The sequence below is a fragment of the Bombina bombina genome, chromosome 1 (assembly GCF_027579735.1).
Source record: "Bombina bombina isolate aBomBom1 chromosome 1, aBomBom1.pri, whole genome shotgun sequence".
Classification (NCBI taxonomy): Eukaryota; Metazoa; Chordata; class Amphibia; order Anura; family Bombinatoridae; genus Bombina; species Bombina bombina.
In genome coordinates, this window is record NC_069499.1 from 573,708,026 (window position 1) to 573,729,415 (window position 21,390).

Consider the following 21,390-nt stretch of genomic DNA (forward strand, 5'->3'; position numbering starts at 1 on the left):
TCTGAGCATGAAACTCTAGGCTGTACAGGAGATCTGTAATCTAGATATAGATGTTATACCTTGTTTTTACGTAGCACCTACTTATAACTTTCCCATAACTAATAACAGGTAAAGGGACAGTAAAGTCAAAATGAAGCTTCAATGGGTTGGGCAGTGCATTAAATGTTATATAACTTTCTAATTTACTTCTATTGTCAAGTTTGCTTAGTTCTCTCGATATCCTTTGTTAAAGAGTAATCCTAGGTAAGCTCAGGAGCGTGCACGTGTTTCTAGCCATCTGGCAGCAGTGATTGAAACATTGTTTATAGCAATGTTATAAACTTACAATTTATAAACACTGCTACCACAGATAGCTAAAGAATTTACTCTTCAACAAAGGATATCGAGAGTACAAATTTGATAATAGAAGTGAATTGAAAAGTAGTTTTAAATCACATGCTTTATCTGAATCATGAAAGTTTAATTTTAACTTTACTGTCCCTTTAAGGATAGATAGATAGACGGATATTCTGCTTATACTGCTACATATACCATGTACACTGTGTTGTTGGTCTAGCTGGCTCCATCACACATTAAATCATTTTTATACAAGTTCTAATGTCCTAATAATGGTTTTTGCTTTCTGGAAGAGGCTTCATCCTCTCCACCAACAGAGCTTTGGGAGTTCCCATTATCAGTCAATGAGCCTTTTGCCCCTAAAAATCAAAACTGCACACACTGTACATGCTTTCTTTACCTGTTTTGACATTTATTTAAACAAGTAAAGGGCTTTGACGTAACCTATTTTTAAACACCTGAATGTTTTTAACATTTTAATAGCTGCTGTTTCATATGCATGATATTGATTTTTTCTTTAAGGGCATGTTTGGCCCTAACATATTTCTTCTATGCCAAAAGTATAGTTCAAAGTAAAAGAAAGACGTAATAGTAATTTCATAAGCACAGCAAATTCTGCAGCATCTAGCAAAGAATGAGAACAGCTTATTTGTCTTAAATAAATTTACAAAAATCCAAAAAGGAATTCACAGGATATTAAATGCATCTAGATTATATGTGAAAATTGTGTCCCACGTTCCCTAGAGTGACCAAAAAGCAAATCTTTCATCTCGATTTTCAATGTGCTGCAAATTGCCCAAACTAGCTATTAATGTTAAAGAATTTGTTTTTTTCCTCTTTAGAGAGTGGGGCAATTTTCACAGAAAGCAAAAGGCGCTTAATGTTATTTTAAGGAACTTCTTGCTAGTGTAATTACTTACGCTTTGGAGTTTACTGAATGTGTAAATAAGGGTTCTCAGAATATCAGACATCTTTGTATATAAAACACTTAGAGGAATCTTTGAAACCCTAAGCACAACAAGAAAGCCTTTAATTCTTTAAAGTAATATTTAACAGGAAACAAAATGAATGCATGAAAAGCGCAAGATACCTCCAGCCTGTTTGAGATTTTACTGCTTCACGCAGCTTGGACCAAGTTAACCCCCATTAACAGAAACTTGCGGTTTATCTCAGCATCTGGTATTTGGAAAAAACGCCTATGAACTGTTTTAAGTAGATTTCCGCAGTGTTTATTGTATGCGTTTTTCTCTTCTATTCTTTTTGTTGACACCTGTTGGACTTCTCAGGGTTTGTTACATCGTATAGAAATGTTGTGTTTGGGTCTTACATTTTTTTAGTGCAGCATATTGTGTTTTTTTCCAATAAAGCACTGACAGTAAAAGTCTAATGTTAAAATGCTCCTCGTCGCATAAAAGATTTTAATGTCTGACTGATGACTACAGGAACGGTTTAGAACTGTTTAGGTTGATTAAAGCCGCTGGAGGTGATAGCTGCAACTATGAGGTCAGCTCTGCAAAGTCATTTAAAGAAACATAAAAGTCAAAACTGAAATGTGCATGAGTACATTTAAGTTCTAAATAGATGCATTTTTGTAATATACTTGTATTCACAAAAAAGATTCTAGTAAAAGTTATTACTGTTAAAGTGGCATATGTACATATGCTATGTGTGCCCAGTGTACCCACGGTCAAACATCATCTTAACTCAGAGACCTGACAGTAGCATGTATTGTGCCAGCAATGACCCATTTTCTGTCATACAAGCTACCTTATCGTGCCAGCAATGACCCATTTTCTGTCATACAAGCTACCTTATCGTGCCAGCAATGACCCATTTTCTGTCATACAAGCTACCTTATCGTGCCAGCAATGACCCATTTTCTGTCATACAAGCTACCTTATCTTGCCAGCAATGACCCATTTTCTGTCATACAAGCTAACTTGTCGTCCAGCAAAGACCCATTTTCTGTCATACAAGCTAACTTATCGTCCAGCAAAGACCCATTTTCTGTCATACAAGCTAACTTATCGTCCAGCAAAGACCCATTTTCGGTCATACAAGCTACCTTATCGTGCCAGCAATGACCCATTTTCTGTCATACAAGCTACCTTATTGTGCCAGCAATGACCCATTTTCTGTCATACAAGCTACCTTATCGTGCCAGCAATGACCCATTTTCTGTCATACAAGCTACCTTATCGTGCCAGCAATGACCCATTTTCTGTCATACAAGCTACCTTATCGTGCCAGCAATGACCCATTTTCTGTCATACAAGCTACCTTATCGTGCCAGCAATGACCCATTTTCTGTCATACAAGCTACCTTATCGTGCCAGCAATGACCCATTTTCTGTCATACAAGCTACCTTATCTTGCCAGCAATGACCCATTTTCTGTCATACAAGCTAACTTGTCGTCCAGCAAAGACCCATTTTCTGTCATACAAGCTAACTTATCGTCCAGCAAAGACCCATTTTCGGTCATACAAGCTACCTTATAGTGCCAGCAATGACCCATCTTCTGTCATACAAGCTACCTTATCGTGCCAGCAATGACCCATTTTCTGTCATACAAGCTACCTTATCGTGCCAGCAATGACCCATTTTCTGTCATACAAGCTACCTTATCGTGCCAGCAATGACCCATTTTCTGTCATACAAGCTACCTTATCGTGCCAGCAATGACCCATTTTCTGTCATACAAGCTACCTTATCGTGCCAGCAATGACCCATTTTCTGTCATACAAGCTACCTTATCTTGCCAGCAATGACCCATTTTCTGTCATACAAGCTAACTTGTCGTCCAGCAAAGACCCATTTTCTGTCATACAAGCTAACTTATCGTCCAGCAAAGACCCATTTTCGGTCATACAAGCTACCTTATAGTGCCAGCAATGACCCATCTTCTGTCATACAAGCTACCTTATCGTGCCAGCAATGACCCATTTTCTGTCATACAAGCTACCTTATCGTGCCAGCAATGACCCATTTTCTGTCATACAAGCTACCTTATCGTGCCAGCAATGACCCATTTTCTGTCATACAAGCTACCTTATCGTGCCAGCAATGACCCATTTTCTGTCATACAAGCTACCTTATCGTGCCAGCAATGACCCATCTTCTGTCATACAAGCTACCTTATCGTGCCAGCAATGACCCATCTTCTGTCATACAAGCTACCTTATCGTGCCAGCAATGACCCATTTTCTGTCATACAAGCTACCTTATCGTGCCAGCAATGACCCATTTTCTGTCATACAAGCTACCTTATCGTGCCAGCAATGACCCATTTTCGGTCATACAAGCTACCTTATAGTGCCAGCAATGACCCATCTTCTGTCATACAAGCTACCTTATCGTGCCAGCAATGACCCATTTTCTGTCATACAAGCTACCTTATCGTGCCAGCAATGACCCATTTTCTGTCATACAAGCTACCTTATCGTGCCAGCAATGACCCATTTTCTGTCATACAAGCTACCTTATCGTGCCAGCAATGACCCATTTTCTGTCATACAAGCTACCTTATCGTGCCAGCAATGACCCATTTTCTGTCATACAAGCTACCTTATCGTGCCAGCAATGACCCATCTTCTGTCATACAAGCTACCTTATCGTGCCAGCAATGACCCATCTTCTGTCATACAAGCTACCTTATCGTGCCAGCAATGACCCATTTTCTGTCATACAAGCTACCTTATCGTGCCAGCAATGACCCATTTTCTGTCATACAAGCTACCTTATCGTGCCAGCAATGACCCATTTTCTGTCATACAAGCTACCTTATCGTGCCAGCAATGACCCATTTTCTGTCATACAAGCTACCTTATCGTGCCAGCAATGACCCATTTTCTGTCATACAAGCTACCTTATCGTGCCAGCAAAGACCCATCTTCTGTCATACAAGCTACCTTATCGTGCCAGCAATGACCCATTTTCTGTCATACAAGCTACCTTATCGTGCCAGCAAAGACCCATTTTCTGTCATACAAGCTACCTTATCGTGCCAGCAATGACCCATCTTCTGTCATACAAGCTACCTTATCGTGCCAGCAATGACCCATTTTCTGTCATACAAGCTACCTTATCGTGCCAGCAATGACCCATTTTCTGTCATACAAGCTACCTTATCGTGCCAGCAATGACCCATTTTCTGTCATACAAGCTACCTTATCGTGCCAGCAATGACCCATCTTCTGTCATACAAGCTACCTTATCGTGCCAGCAATGACCCATCTTCTGTCATACAAGCTACCTTATCGTGCCAGCAATGACCCATTTTCTGTCATACAAGCTACCTTATCGTGCCAGCAATGACCCATTTTCTGTCATACAAGCTACCTTATCGTGCCAGCAATGACCCATTTTCTGTCATACAAGCTACCTTATCGTGCCAGCAAAGACCCATCTTCTGTCATACAAGCTACCTTATCGTGCCAGCAATGACCCATTTTCTGTCATACAAGCTACCATCAACTCTCCGAGCAGTTGAACTGGGCACAAACAGCATATGTACATATGCTCCTGATACTGTTTGCGAATAAAAGTACACTTAAAAAATATTATATTCAAAAGTGAAATGCACTCATGTACAATACAATGTACGTTGAATTCAGTTTAAAAATTGTATTTTGTGTATAGCTGGGAATTTGGATTACAATTTCTGAAATCTGTATTTTTTTTTTATTTTTTTTTCCATGTAAGATAGGGTTTTAAATGTTGATGAGTGGGTTCGATAAATAGTTTTCCAAAACTTTCAGTCAGACAGTACTAGAGTGTGACACACTATTGGTGGTCTATTCCCCATCTCATTTTATAGATAATCATTGTTCATACTACAAATAAAGGTCAATTAGTAACATTGTGTATGTTTTCCCCTGCATCATCACACAATTGCAGCGATCATCAATATAGCTCTACCCCATAATTATATCCTGCTCATCATGTAAGGTATGGACTTCAAATAAAGGAAGAACTAAGATAAATCCTCTTTGTGAGTTTTTGTGCAAATTGGTGAACACTATGAAACACTTTTTAATCTCATTAGGTCTACATCTGTTCTGAATTTGTGTAGTGTTTTTACCCCATTGTGTCCGTGCATATTAGATTTGCTGGTCTTTTATACCCAACCAAGTAGCTGTTTTTAATGAGCATCTTTAAAATATATAACACACTGGCTTAAATAGTATCGTAATGCAGAGAAATCACTTTAAACAGAAAACAATTTTATTCCGTTTAAAGAGAGCGGGGAATACAAGAATTTATGGAAAAATCAAAATGCACATTAATTATTTATTGCGAATGTTTATCCTATAATTTAAAGAAATGTAGTGTTCCCACTCACACCAGAGAGGCGTGAGTGTATTTAGTGGAGTGCAGAAACCTAACACTCCTACATTCAGAAAATATTGCTTAATATGTGCAGGAGTTCATTATTATCTGCCTACTTGGCCACAGCAAATGAAGTAAGATAAACAACATGAAGTGGCTTTTTCAAGGAGTATGTTCTTGGACTCCAAAAACAATGCTTAGTTTTCTAATAAAAGAAATTATTTAAAAGGGTTTAAAACTCTTTTATTTTGTCTTCCGATCTTTTAAATTGCAGCAACTAATTTCTTGAATGTCCTTTCAAGTCTTTACATGCTATTGATTCATCTGTAACACCATACACCTTTGAAAACCCTTCTCTATCCTTCCTCTGCAGTTTATATTTTTTTCTCAACACACAGCTATGATAAAGGGGACAGCTTCACAGAGAATCCTAAGAAGTAAGGCCTACAGGGAAATTTAGAGCTGTCAGGGTGTGCAGACTTAAAGTATATTTCTTGTGATGAAGAATATCACACAATTTGATTGGGCTCCCAATTCTTTTTTTGCTACTACAGAATATTCTGTAATTACCTCGCATGGGAAGAGGAACATCTGTTCATGTACACTGTATTGGTGTGAAGAGGAGGAAAAAAAGCAAATAGAAAGGATTTATTGGGATTAACTGAGATTTACTGGTGGGCTCAATGGACCTTTTTTCATCCTTCGTTTTAGCAAAGGATTAGGCCACCATTATATCTAATTATTCCAAGTAACACAATTCAACAGATGCTCAGCAGAGACATTATTCCAGTGGCTAAGCTAGCGGAATCATGGCAGCGTTTGGGAAACACCACTTCTGCTTCACAGACTGATCGTGTCATTTTGTAGTGCGTGGTGGATATGAAAACTGTTTCTTCAATATCCAAATCCACTTAAAAGGATTTTGAGTTTTAATTTTAAGATCAAAGAACTGATGTTGCAAAGCATGAAATGGATCAGTAACGTAACATTTCTGTGGCCGTATAATTGTCCAGGATAACAGACCTCCTGTTAAGGAAGCTAACCAAATTTAAAGAGACAGAAATGAGAAAAAAATAAAATGCTCTAATAATGTGTAATAACATTTTATTATTGCACTATGGCTTGAACAGAAATATGTGTTTACCCCTTGCAAAGTGGTTAAACACATACAGCTAGATTATGAGTTATGCGCGGTATAGGAAATTAACGAATGCAACAAAAGTTGCGTTATTTAACCCCCTATAGTGCAGCCAAAACAAACCCTGGTTTGAGCGTGCAATATAGTGCTTTTAAGCTCCATACTGCACCAAAAACAAGCGCTATTTTGACGTGCTCATGCATGCTTTCCCCTTAGACATCAATGAGGAAAGCAGGTCAGAAAAAACGTAACACCTGCGATCGCTGAATGAAAAGCTCTGCAACGTAGCCCCAGTGATATCTATGGGGAAAATAGAAGTAACGTTTAAACCTAACACCCTAACATAAACCCCACGTCTAAACACCCCATATCTGCTGCCCCCGACATCGCCGGCACCTACATAATGTTATTAACCCCTAATCTGCCACTCCCGATATCGCTGCCACCTAAATAAAGCTTTTAACTCCTAATCTGCCACTCACGATTTAGTAACCACTATACTAAAGTTATTAACCCCTATTCCCCTGCACGCCAAAATCGCCCACACTATAATAAATCTTTTAACCCCTATTCTGCTTCTCCCCAACATTGCCGCAACTAAATAAAGCTATTAACCCCTAAACCTCTGGCCTCCCACCTCACTACCATGAAATTAACCCCTAAACCTCCAGCCCCCCCACATTGCAACAACCTAAATTACAGAGACAGCGATTGTCAAGGTTACCAACGATCTACTTACAGCAAAATCCAAAGGCCACTTCTCTCTGCTTATCCTCCTTGACCTGTCTGCAGCCTTTGACACTGTTGACCACCCTCTTTTGCTCCAAATGCTCCAATCCTTCGGCATATGCGACACAGCTCTCTTGTGGTTCTCTTTCTATCTGTCTAACCATACTTTTAGTGTAGCCTTCTCCGGAGCATCCTCTGCCCCGTTACCACTTTCTGTTGAGGTACCTCAAGGCACTTTCCTCGGTCCCCTTCTCTTTTCAATCTACACGTCATCATTAGGTTCCTTAGTAAAGTCCCATGGGTTTCAATATCATTTGTATGCTGATGACACCCAAATCTACCTCTGCACCAGAACTACCTCCTTCCTTACTAACCTGTGTCACTAACTGTCTTTCTCATATCTCATCTTAGATGTCCTCTCACTACCTTAAGCTAAATCTCTCCAAAACTGAACTCCTTATTTTTCCCCCTTCTTCCAATATCTCTACCCCCAAATTTTCTATAACTGTTGATAATTCCATCATTACCCCTACCCCGCATGTCCGATGTCTCGGGGTCATACTTGACTCAGACCTTTCCTTCACTCCTAACATTCAGTCCTTGGCTAAAGCCTGCCGCTTCCACCTTTAAAACATCTCTGAAATTAAAAAATTTCCTTACACAAGACACAACTAAGATTTTAATTCACTATCTCATCCTTTCCCGCCTTGACTACTGCAACTCCATCCTCTCTGGTCTACCTAGCTGCCGCATAGCTCCTTTACAATCTATTATGAATGCCTCTGCCAGGCTCATCTTCCTTACACGTCGCTCTTCATCTGCTGCACTTCTCTGTCAATCCCTTCACTGGCTTCCTCTTGCCTCTAGGATTAAACACAAAATCCTCATTCTGACATACAAAGCCATCAACTGCACTGCTCCCCCCTACATTTCAGAACTTGTCTCCAGATACTCTCCCTCCCGTCCCCTTCGATTTGCTCACAATCTCCTCCTCTCTTGGTACTTCCTCACAAATCCCAGTTTAAAGGACTTCTCCAGACTGGCCCCCATCTTGTGGAACTCCCTGCCTCGCTTCACAAGACTCTCCCCTAGTTTTAACAGCTTCAAGCACTCCCTAAAGACTCTACTATTCAGGGATGCATACAACCTACACCAACCTTTCCTAACTCAATTGCTTTCCCCTTGAACCCCTTAGAATGTAAGCCTATGAGCCCAGCTGTTTGCAGATCGCCTTCATAAGAGCTGACTACAACAGTGAAACTCTCAGCAGGGCCCTCTACCCACTTGATCCCTACAAAAGTTAATAGTAAAAAAATACTATTACAAAAAATAGCAAACAAAATAATCCAAAACAATAAAAATTATTCATATTCTAATACCCTTTAAAAAAAAAAAAAAAAAACACCCCAAAATAAAAAAAACCTAATCTATAATAAACTACCAAGGGCCCTTAAAAGGGCCTTTGGGGGGCTCTTAAAAGGGCCTTTTGTAGGGCATTGCCCTAAAGTTAACAGCTTTTTTGCTACAAAACAAAACAAACACCCCCTAACAGTATACAAACCCCCACCCCCCAAACCCACAAAATAAAAATAAAGTAAACCCTAATCTACCCATTGCCCTAAAAAGGGCATTTGTATGGGCAGTGCCCTTAAAAGGGCATTTAGCTCTTTTGCTGCCCAAGCCCTAATCTAAAAATTAAAACCCACCCCAAAAAAAAAAAAAAAAAAAATACATTACACAAAATAACAAACAAATGATCAAAAATAATAAAAATTATTCCTATTCTAATACCCATTTTTTTTAAAAAAAACACCCCAAAATAAAAAACCTAATTTAGAACCCCCACCCCCCCAAAATAAAAAAAAAACTACCTAAAAAACCTAATCTACCCATTGCCCTGAAAATGGCCTTTGTATGGACATTCCCTTAAAAGGGCATTTAGCTCTTTTGCTACCCAACCCCTGATCTAAAATAAAAACCCACCCAAATAAAATCTTAAAAAGAACCCCATACGATCCACTTATTTTTTTGTTTTTTTTTAAACAATTTTTTATTGAGGTTGTTATATGATACAGCATTAAGGAGAACACAGAGTTTGTCAGTCATCTATCAAAGAGATATACAGTGACATCTTAGATAAGAATATTAATATTCACAGGTAAATGTATGTTTTGCTAATAATAATATCACCGTCTTGAGAATAAGAAACCTGAAAATCTAGGCTGAGTAGCAATTCACTGGTATAGAATTGCTCATATATAGTTCAAAGGTTACATAGGTCTCTATTGCACAAACAACAATGAGGCAAAAAATGACTACCTGTATATGAAAAATAGGAAATCAAACATTCTTCATAACAATAGGTATCTGAAATAGAAATAAAAATACAGAAAGGACTAGACAAACATAAATGGAACCTCATTTTCTTTTAGGGGATATTAGGGAAAGGGGTCAGTGGGCGAAAGCCACTCGTGTAATATGGTGGGGAAGGGGGGGGGCGTGTCAGGAAGTTAGTTCAGGAATAAGTTTGGTCCTAGAGGCACTCAATATATATAGCATATGTGTACAGTCAACTTGTTCTAGTTGGATGTTCTTGAAAGGTAGGCCTCTTGGGGAGCTGGGCAGTGAGTTAGGCAATACAAAAATCATCATGAAACCGTATAGTTATTTACAAACGGACTACATATTCTGGAACAATTATATCCAGCTGTTGTGTCATCATTTTTATATGTATTGCTGAGTGGTATAGCTTTACAGGTCTTTTAAAGGAATTGAGAAGAGTGAGAGGCATAAGTCATGGTAATATTACCAGATCTGTGTGCGAATGAGTTTAAACACATTGCTGGTATAGCAGGGGTGATGGTTGTGGCGTCTACAAAGGGGTTGATAATAGTATTAATCTCCCAAGTGTGTGTGTACCTCTTAAAATTTAAAATAGTGCTGTAGTTAATGGACTCACCTCTGAGCAGTAGTTTACATATAGAGGGGGTACTAGATTTAACAGAGCGAACGGCTAGTCTCCGATATGTACTAGTGTTACATCAAGTAAGCGAGAACTTCTTTAAAACCCCATTTATGTGGAAATGTTTCGCGGACTAGTGTGGCGTCTAGTAGGATATGTGGGTACAAATGAGTTTTGCCTGTAATATGCAAAGGCTCTAAGCGTAGGGCTCTTAATAGTATAGAGCAGAGGTCAAAAGAACTATAAATTACTTAACATTTTATTTTCCACTAATTACAGTGTGAGCCCATGAGATAAACATGAAGGAGTAATATCAGAAGACAAATTTAGTTGCCGTATGACAAACAGGTCTGGACTAAGGAGGATGAGACTTCTTTTTTATATGTCACCTTAGATTTGTTCCCCACAATGCTAGAGGGCCACTGTTGGGCCCATGTAATCAAATGCAATTAATACGTGGGGAAGGAGCTTATGATTTGGCCACTCTTGAGCAATAGTGTATAGGGGGGGCAGAGGAATACAGCGGGTAAGAGCTGCTCTTATTAATGAGGGGGAGGGGGCAGAGCCTTGCACAGAGACCCAAGAGAATGAGAGAGAGGTAATTTCACCTTAAGGTAGGCATTTGCAGGGGGACAGGGGTACTGCGAGTCCTTCATATTAAGTTTATACCAAGCGTTATCTGTACTATAGTATCCATCAAAGTAAATAAGTCTTGATGAACACTATGTTACACTGTTGTTTCTGCTAGGTATAGCTGAAGCAAAAAAATCCCTGTAAATTATGTACATACAGTAGAGCATAGGGTGCCTTGTTCAGAAGGAGCTGAAAATAATGCAGTAGTTTGTTTAGATAAGGATCACACACAGGATTCCTATAGGTTTTACTAAGTAAAGCATCTTACTTTAGCTAGTCTAGGTTCATACCTCCTATATACTAATAATACATTATTTAAAAATATAAAGAAACTGTTATATGGACTTACTATAAGATACATAACAAATATAAAAGAAGAGAGATCAATAAAATATTTTGATAATCAGTAAACTCCAGTGAATCCTGATTACCCTGAGAGTTCTAGCCAGCTCCAGTTCTCAGAGCATTTATAATATTATCATAGATACAAAGCTGTAAGAGTCTTAGAGGTATCTGTTGAAGAAACATCTGTGGGGTATACATACTACTAACTGTGTTTTGCGACAGGAATAAGAGTTTCATCATATTCTACATGACCCTAATAAGGTTAAATGTGCAATGCTCTTAATAATGGTAAAATAGGGTGTATCTGAGCAGAATAAGAACAGATCATTTCTGGGATGCATTAACTAAAATAAGAACATACCTCAAAATCAATAAAAGGTGGTGCAGTCTACCCTATTTGTGGTTTTTACATATATTGTGAGCATTGGTTAGCAATTCAACAAAATCAGACAAGAAATAATGTTAAAACTATATATAAACAGAAACAGGCTTGTAGGTTGGGACGCATAACATTTACAGTATGTGTCTCAAATGATGTATGGAGGAAGGTCTGAGTTCCTTATCCGACTCCGGTAGTAAGCAGGCCTGAGGGGGAAGCAGTGGGTTGCAGCTTCTGGACACGTAAGGGACCCATCATGGGCCATTTATGGATAATACCCTGTAAAGGAGGTTAGGTCAGCAGAACTCCGTGATATAGTAGAATCCCCATGTATCTCGGGTATGTGCCGCTTTTGGTGCTCTTTCTCTGGAACCAGTTCTGGAGGATGTGAGTCAGTTCATGGTGTAACAATGAGATAGATATGCTTTGATGGGCTTTAACATCGAGTGATGTGAAACAAGAATATGTATGTGCGTCGTTAGTTGTGGCTATCTGTTTTTCAGGATTTCTAACGATGACACAATAGCAGAATTTAGGAGCTAAAATATACATGTAAATATGGAGAAAACATAAGACATAGTATTACCCATCACTCTGCCTCAATTATATATTAAAAACTCTGCTTAAATGGTGAGTGAGTAAGTGTATGGCTCTACCCAAGCCATTATACAAGTGTTTAGGGGGTAAGTTCCTGAACAGAAAGCCGGATCGCGAAGATACATGACAGGCACGGCTCTAAGAACAGCCAATATCCCTCTGTCATTCTTGTGTAGTCATCTTGTTTACCCAACTCCTGTTCTTCCAAGTGTCCAAAGGTGAGACAACTCTATTACAGATTGAGTGTCCACCGGTTCCAGCTAAGAGCGGTCATCCAGGCTCACTAAGATATCGATGTTGCTTAGGTCGGTATTGGATCCCCAGATGTGTCTGTACTGATTTTTTGACAGATACCCTTAAATGTGAGCTGCCACCCACGAACGGCTCTCTCTTAGTATCGGCTGCCTGAGGAAAAGGAGCAGGTCCGGGAGTTCCACAACCCACCTCCGTGTGATCCGGTATAGACGCATCAGGGCACTCAAGGTAGGGTATATCAGTATAAGACTGAGAACATAATTCACTGCTCGCTCTTTCACTGCTATGTTCTGGCTGTAGCCCCTTGTGAAGATCGTCGGCATGTGGAATAATAGGACATTCAAAAGAGTCAAGCAAGGGAAGCAGACTATCTAGAAGTTGCTGTTTAAGGGCTTGAAAATGATTGGTGAGAAGGTGCTGCACATGTGTCTCCCATTGATCGATAAGTACAGTTGTTTCCATAGTGGTATATTTATGGAAATAGCACCTGAATCTCCTGCAATTATTGGGGATGTAGGGTTAGTTGGAAGGTATCTGCGAAGACTCTCTAATAAGACAGCATTGGGGATAGCTGTAGCTTTTGATAAGGCCTCAACGTTGTAGATGATGAGGCGCAGAGCGTAGATGTAGCATAACTAAGATCATTATGTTCAGCTTGTAGCTGGGGATCTAGAAAAATAGTAATTAGACATTGATGGCATTGTCATCCAACTATAATCAACGGATTGATCCCTTAGTTGCTGCAGCCTCTGATTTTTGCGGCCATGCTTGGTCGTTGCTTGGACACCCCCCCCCCCCCCGCACTTACAGTTTTTTAAAGTCCCGCTTGAACGATCTTCATCTACGTGGTAAAAAGTCTTCATCCAGGCAGCCGCTTCTATCTTCATCCAGGCGGCATCTTCGATCTTGATCCCAGCGGCGCAGAGCGGGTCCATCCTGTCTTCCAGGCGGTGATATCCTCATCCAGGCAGCAGAAGTCTTCATCCAGACGGCCTCTTCTATCTTCATCCAGGCGGCATATTCGATCTTGATCCCGGCGGAGCGGAGCGGCTCCATCCTGAAGATATCCGGTTCTGAGCATCCTCTTCAAATGGTTGCCACCGTACACTGAATCTTCAATGCAAGTTACGCAATCCAAGATGATGTCCCTTGCATTCCTATTGGCTGAAAATTTTGAATCAGTCAATAGGAATTAGAGCTGCTAAAATCCTATTGGCTGTTCAAATCAGCCAATAGGATTTAAGCAGCTCTCATTCTATTAGATGATGAATCGTCCAATAGAATGAGAGCTGCTTTAAACCTATTGGCTGATTTGAACAGCGAATAGGATTTTAGCAGCGCTAATTTATATTGGCTGCTTAAAAAATTTCAGCCAATAGGTATACAAGGGGCACCATCTTGGATCGCATACCTTGCATTGAAGATTCGGTGTACGGCGGCAACCATATGAAGAGGATGCTCCGCGCCGGATGTCTTCAGGATAGACCTGCTCAGCCGGGATCAAGATAGAAGATGCCGCCTGGATGAAGATAGAAGAGGCCGTCTGGATCTAGACTTCTCGCCGCCTGGATGAGGACATCGCCGCCTGGATGAAGATAGAAGAGGCCGGCTGGATGAAGATCGTTCAAGCGTAACTTCAGAAACTGTAAGTGGATAGTTGAGGGATTTTTGGGTTGTTTTTTATTTTAGATTAGGGTTTGGGCAGAAAAAGAGCTAAATACCCTTTTGAGGGCAAGGCCCATACAAATGACCTTTTCAGGGCAATGGGTAGATTAGGTTTTTTAGATAGATTTTTTAATTTTGTGGGTTGGGGGGGGTGGAGTTTGCAATGTTAGTGGGACTTTGTATTTTTTTTTTTTCAGGTAAAAGAGCTGTTTAACTTAGTGCAAAAAGGCCCTTTTAAGGGCTATTGGTAATTTATTCTAGATTATTATTTTTTTTATTTTGGGGTGTGTTTTTTTAAATGGGTTTTAGAATAGGAATAATTTTTATTATTTTTGATAATTTGTTATTTTGTGTAATGTAATTTTTTCGTTTTGGTGTGGGTTTTTATTTTTAGATTAGGGCTTGGGAAAAAGAGCTAAATACCCCTTTAAGGGCAATGCCCATACAAATGCCCTTTTCAGGGCAATGGGTAGATTAGGTTTTACTTTATTTTTATTTTGGGGGTTTGTATACTGTTAGGGGGTGTTTGTTTTGTTTTGTAGCAAAAGAGCTGTTAACTTTAGGGCATTGCCCTACAAAAGACCCTATTAAGGGCCCCAAAAGGCCCTTTTAAAGGCCCTTGGTAGTTTATTATACAGGTATACTCCGCTCATACAGCGGGTTAGGGACCGGAGCCCCGCTGTAAAGTGAAAACCACCTTAAAGTGAAACAAGGCAGTTTTAGCTTTCTTTTCAGTGTTTAAAATCTTGAAAACATATATGAACTAACATATTATTAGGGGTGCAATAGTGCTACTTTCAGTTTAACACTAGCACAGCTATAAACAGAGTGAACTAAGCATAACAAAATGGTGCCATTCACTTTTCTTGCAATCTCACGATGATTACAGCACTGTTCAAAATCCTTGGAGGTTGAACTTCAGCTCCACAAAGCGCTGTATTAGCGAATCGCTGTAAAGTGAAGCACTGTAAAGTGAGGTATACCTGTAGATTATTATTTTTTTTAGGGTATTAGAATAGTTATCATTTTTATTGTTTTGGATTTTTTCGTTTGTTATTTTTTGTAATGCTAGTTTTTTATGTTGTAAATTTAGTGTTTGTTATTTTTTGTAATGTTAGGTTTTAGTGTAAGGCAGGTTAGGTTTTATTTGACAGGTAAGTTTGTATTTATTTTAACTAGGTAGTTATTAAATAGTTAATAACTATTTAGTAAAATGCCACCTATATAAAGATACAAAGTTACAAACATAAATAACATGTAATAAGAAATAAAAGCAACAGTGTCCTAGCAGCAGCCTAAAGAGTGTGTCACAGTTTAACTGCACATTACATTTTGTTCTGTGGAGCATGGATTTATTATATATAATATATATATCTGAACATATATTGTAGTACGGTGTACCTGGTAGTATGCTATAGCAGTATACTACCGTAGTAGTTGCATAGCTGGGTGTAAAATATATAACAGTAATAATAATTTCTCAGTGGCTGGCTATAATGCACACAGTGCATGCCTGTTGCCTATACTGTTACTAGTATACTATCAGTATTACATATATTATAGTACGGTGTACCCCTCATCTAATTGAAATGATATTTGTTATTACAGTGGGGCTACAAACAAAAACAAACAGTAGTAGTTTATAGTATTTAATTATATAATTTTGTCAAAACATGTTTAGTCTTCAGAGTGTACTATGTTTACGGTTGGTGCTACTACCAGTAGTACCATTACCACCAGCACTGTCACTTCCAGTGCAAATTGCGTGTCTGCTTCTACTTGTCTTGTTGAAAAAAAAAAAAAGATGGTACAGAAAATTTGAAGTGTTGGGAAGTGAAACGTTAGAAGGGGGGAAACAATAGGGTGGTGGTAAAGAGTAGTATTAGTAAATAATTGATATTACTGTAATTATCAGATGCTTTTAATTTCAATTTATTGTTTGAATTCTCTTTGTAAAATTTGTTCTAGTTTCTGTATGTTCTCGTGTCACACTTAGGACTGAATCTTTCAATTGGCATTTCATAGCAGTGTAATTTTGATGTGAAAAAAATGAATGTTTTGTGGGCTTTCCTTTAGCTGTAATGCATTTGAATAAATTTTGTTTTGAACAAAATTAATTTCTGAATATTCGGACGAACTAAACATGACCATGAACGAATTATCTGAACCGAATCTTACAGATTAACCAAATTTTTTGCCTGTATGTTTAGTCTGCACCAATAATAGGAATTCTTCTGTTAACTAATGTAAAGTATTGTTGTTGTATTTTATTGTGTTTTTTCATATTTCTCTCCACTATATTTATATTTTTAATATAGGTCAAAAGAGCATGGCTTCTTAACTTGCAGTTGCAGGCTTGCATGAGTGAACTCTGCACCACAAGGGCTCCTAAGGTACATTGGCAGCTTGATAAATAGAGCCCTTAAAGAGACATAGGGGGATATTTATCAAGCTGTGAACCGCAAATACGCTGGAATTCTGTGTAGAATTTGTTGCGATTGATCCAACCTAGTTATCAAAGCCTCAAGACTGTCAAATGTTGAAATTTGTTACGTAGCATACGATCCCGCAATCTCAATCCAACGCAGATCGATGCTTACGTCATTACAGATGTTCCAAATACACATTCGGCTCCATTTGACACTTTTCCCATGTATCAAATAGTTAACAGGTATGGTCACGTCTTTTTCGACACAGCCTACCTGGTTTTCAATCCGCCACCCTTGAGGCTGCGGATGCCATAGAAATCAATGGGAGTCTGAAAGCACCGAAAGCTTATGTTCGATGCTTCCAGAGAATGAAGCATATCCCATCGATTTCTATGGTAGAAAATAAGTGACGTTTACACCTAACACCCTAACATAAACCCTGAGTCTAAACGCCCCTAATCTGCCTCCCTGACATCACAAACACCTAAATAAAATGTATTAACCCCTATTCCGCCACTCCCCGACACCGCCACCATCCTAAAGACATCCGGCGTGCAGCATCCTCTTCATACGGTCGCCGCCATACACTGAAACTTGAATGCAAGTGACGCAATCCAAGATGTGGTTTTTAATATGTAAGTTAGTTTATTTAATTGGTAGTTTAATTTAATTGTAGTATAATAGGGTGGGTTAATTAATAGTTTAAAAATAGTTTATTTCTCTTGCAAGGTGTATCCAGTCCACAGATTCAACCTTACTTGAGGGATATTCTCATTCCCTACAGGAAGTGGCAAAGAGAACACACAGCAGAGCTGTCCATATAGCTCTAACAAGTAGCATCTCCACGGGAGGGTAAAGTGAATGTGGTGTTAGATTTGTAGTTTTTTATATCTTCAATCAAAAGTTTGTTATTTTTAAATAGTGCCGGTTTGTACTATTTACTCTCTAGCAGAAAGTGATGAAGAATTCTGCTGAGAGGAAAATGATTTTAGTATGTTGTAACTAAAATCCACTGCTGTTCCCACACAGGACTGAGGAGTACCAAGAAAACTTCAGTTGGGGGGAACAGTTTGCAGGCTTAACTGCTATAAGGTATGTTCAGTCATCTTTTTCTAGTCAAGACTTAGTAATACTAGAAGACTGACAAGAATCCTCATGTGGGGAAGGTAAGCCATATTCTGAGACTCAGTATAGAAGGAAGGCTTATTTAACAGGGCTAAATGACTGGTGGACACTGTTAAAGGGCAATCGATTATTTTTTAGTAAAAATATAATCACTATACATGTTTTTATCACTTTGGGAGTGTTATTTGGGGTTTTATTCCACATGGCAGAATTTTAGACACCTATTTAGGGTTTTGAAGGCCCCACAACTCCGGAGTGGAGAGGGAGGGGGCCTAAATTTCGCGCCTCTGTTGCACACTTCATATTGCAGACAGCTTCATGCAGCTTCCCGTGGAGAGTTCTAAAACTTCTTGAGGACTTCATAGAGGCTTATTTCTCATCAAACTAATCCCCAGGGGCAAGGTAGGGCCACAGCAGATTGTTGTGGCATGGTGCTGTAGTTTGCTAACCAGTTGTCAGCTTTAGGTTGCTCCGGTTCGGGCATTAAGGGGTTAATTGACTTGATATTTGCTGTGCAATCATTACCAAGCATTAAGATCGTGTGGTGAAATTTTCAGAAAGTTTGGATCATTTTTGAACATTTAGTAAAAGAGTGTGCGCTTTTATTATTTAAAGGCACAGTACCGTTTTTTCTCAAATTGTATTTTTCAGGCTTTGAGTGCTGTCTAAGTCTGTTTAACATGTCTGAGCCTATAGATAGACGTTGCTCTATGTGTTTAGTAGCCATGGTGGAACCCCCTTTACATTTGTGTTTTAAGTGTGCTAATGTATCTATGCATTTTAAAGATAATGTTGTTTCACTTAAAAATGTAGCACAAGATGATTCTTTAACAGAAGGTAACGAGGATAGCCCACCTTCCTCTCCCCATGTGTCAACACCAGTCACGCCAGCGCAAGCGATGCCTAGTACCTCTAGCGCATTGGTCCCTATTACATTACAACAACTAGCAGCAGTCATGGATAATTCCCTTGCGGCATTTTTATCCAAACTGCCAGTTTTTCCTAAAAATCGTGATAGCTCGGTTTTAAGAACAGAGTATGAGCAATCAGAAGCTTTGGAAGGTTTATCTGTTGTACCCTCACAACACTCTGAAATGACGGTGAGGGATATGCTGTCCGAGGGAGAAATTTCTGATTCAGGAAAGGTTTCTCAGCGGGCAGAATCAGATTTTTTAGCGTTTACATTTAAGCTGGAACACCTCCACGTACTGCTTAAGGAGGTATTAGCTACGCTGGATGATTGCGACCACATGGTGGTCCCAGAGAAATTGTGTAAAATGGACAAATTCCTAGAAGTCCCTGTATACACTGATGCGTTTCCGATCCCGAAGAGGGTGGCGGATATTGTGGATAGGGAGTGGAAGAGACCAGGTGTACCCTTTGTTCCCCCCCCTATCTTTAAGAAAATGTTCCCTATAACTGATCCCAGGCGGGACGCATGGCAGACGATCCCTAAGGTAGAGGGGGCAATTTAAACACTTGCCAAGCGCACAACCATACCAATTGAAGACAGTTGTGCTTTCAAAGATCCTATGGATAAAAAATTGGAAGGTTTACTAAAGAAAATATTTGTTCAACAAGGTTTCCTTCTTCAACCTATTGCCTGCATTATTCCTGTGGCTACTGCAGCGGCTTTCTGGTTTGAGGCGCTGGAGGAGTCGCTCCAGACGGAGACCTCATATGATGAAATTATGGATAGAATTAAAGCTCTAAAGCTGGCTAATTCTTTTATAACAGATGCCGCTTTGCAATTAGCTAAGTTAGCGGCGAAATATTCTGGTTTTGCCATCATGGCGCGCAGAGCGCTCTGGCTGAAATCATGGTCGGCCGATGTGTCGTTTTAAAACTAAGTTACTGAATATCCCTTTCAAGGTAAAGACCCTTTTCGGGCCAGAGTTGAAAGAGATTATTTCAGATATTACTGGGGGAAAGGGCCATGCCCTCCCGCAAGATAGGCCTTTTAAGGCTAAAAACAAAGCTAATTTTCGTTCCTTTCGCAACTTCAGGAGCGGTCCTGCTTCAACCTCTGCAACCGCAAAGCAAGAGGGTAACACTTCACAACCCAAGGCAACCTGGAAGCCTTTGCAGGACTGGAACAAGGGTAAGCAGGCCAAGAAGCATGCAGCTGCTACTAAGACAGCATGAAGGGGTAGCCCCCGATCCGGGACCGGATCTGGTAGGGGGCAGACTCTCTCTCTTTGCTCAGGCTTGGGCAAGAGATGTTCCTGATCCCTGGGCATTAGAGATAGTTGCTCAGGGATATCTTCTAGAATTCAAGGACCTTCCTCCAAGGGGAAGGTTCCACATTTCTCGTCTGTCTACAGACCAGACAAAGAAAGAGGCGTTCTTATGCTGTGTAGAAGATCTAATCAAGATGGGAGTGATATGTCCAGTTCCAATTACAGAATAAGGACTGGGTTTTTACTCAAACCTGTTTGTGGTTCCCAAAAAGGAAGGAACTTTCAGACCAATCCTGGATCTAAAAATTCTAATTTTCGCTCCTTTCGCAACTTCAGGAGCAGACCTGCTGCAACCTCTGCTGCTGCAATGCAAGATAACGCTTCCCAGCCCAAAGCAACCTGGAAACCCTTGCAGGGCTGGAATAAGGGTAAACAGGCCAAGAAACCTGCTCCTGCTACCAAGACAGCATGAAGGGGTAGCCCCCATTCCGGGATCGGATCTGGTAGGGGGCAGACTTTCTCTCTTTGCTCAGGCTTGGGCAAGAGACGTTCTGGATCCCTGGGCATTATAAATAGTTATTTCCTTGCGGTGCTGTGTGGCGTTTCTGGGTCAGCCGTTACTTTTGCCTTGGCGTGTATACCTTCACGTGACCTCTTAGCCGCACCAATAGCTTTACCAGGTTGCCGGTGTTAGTGATTTCAAAAAACTTTCGTACAGTTCTTTTCTCACAGTGCTACCAGGAGCACAAAATATTTGTTATTGAGGTGTCCGCTTGTTCTTACTGTAGAATTCCGTCTCCCACAGAAGATGCTGTCCACAGGAGTAAGCAAGAGAAAAGTTCCGTTACCGAAGCTGGCCAGCCCAACGGATCTTATCCAATACCATCTACGCGTTTCAGCAGGAGTGCCTTTGTCAAGATAAGCTGCATCCTGTCAGGGAGTCTTTTATGCCGGAATTATAAATATATATAATATATATTATAATGGGAATCTCCTTACTGGGAGTATTCCATGGTGTGAAAGTTCAAATATCCTGCCCTCAATGTTTTATGCAGAACCAAATAGATGGTCAAGGTTAACCAATGAAAGAAAATATTAACCCATTTTTTATTATTTTTTTTTTTTTTTTTTTTTTTTTATTATATTTTTTTAATATGTACACTTTTTTATATGTACATTTTTATTGTAAATTCGTGGTTGTATTTTAAGAAATTTCATCATCTAGTCTTTTAAATTATATTAAATAACCATACCATAACATCAATGAGAACTGCAAATATCAATATG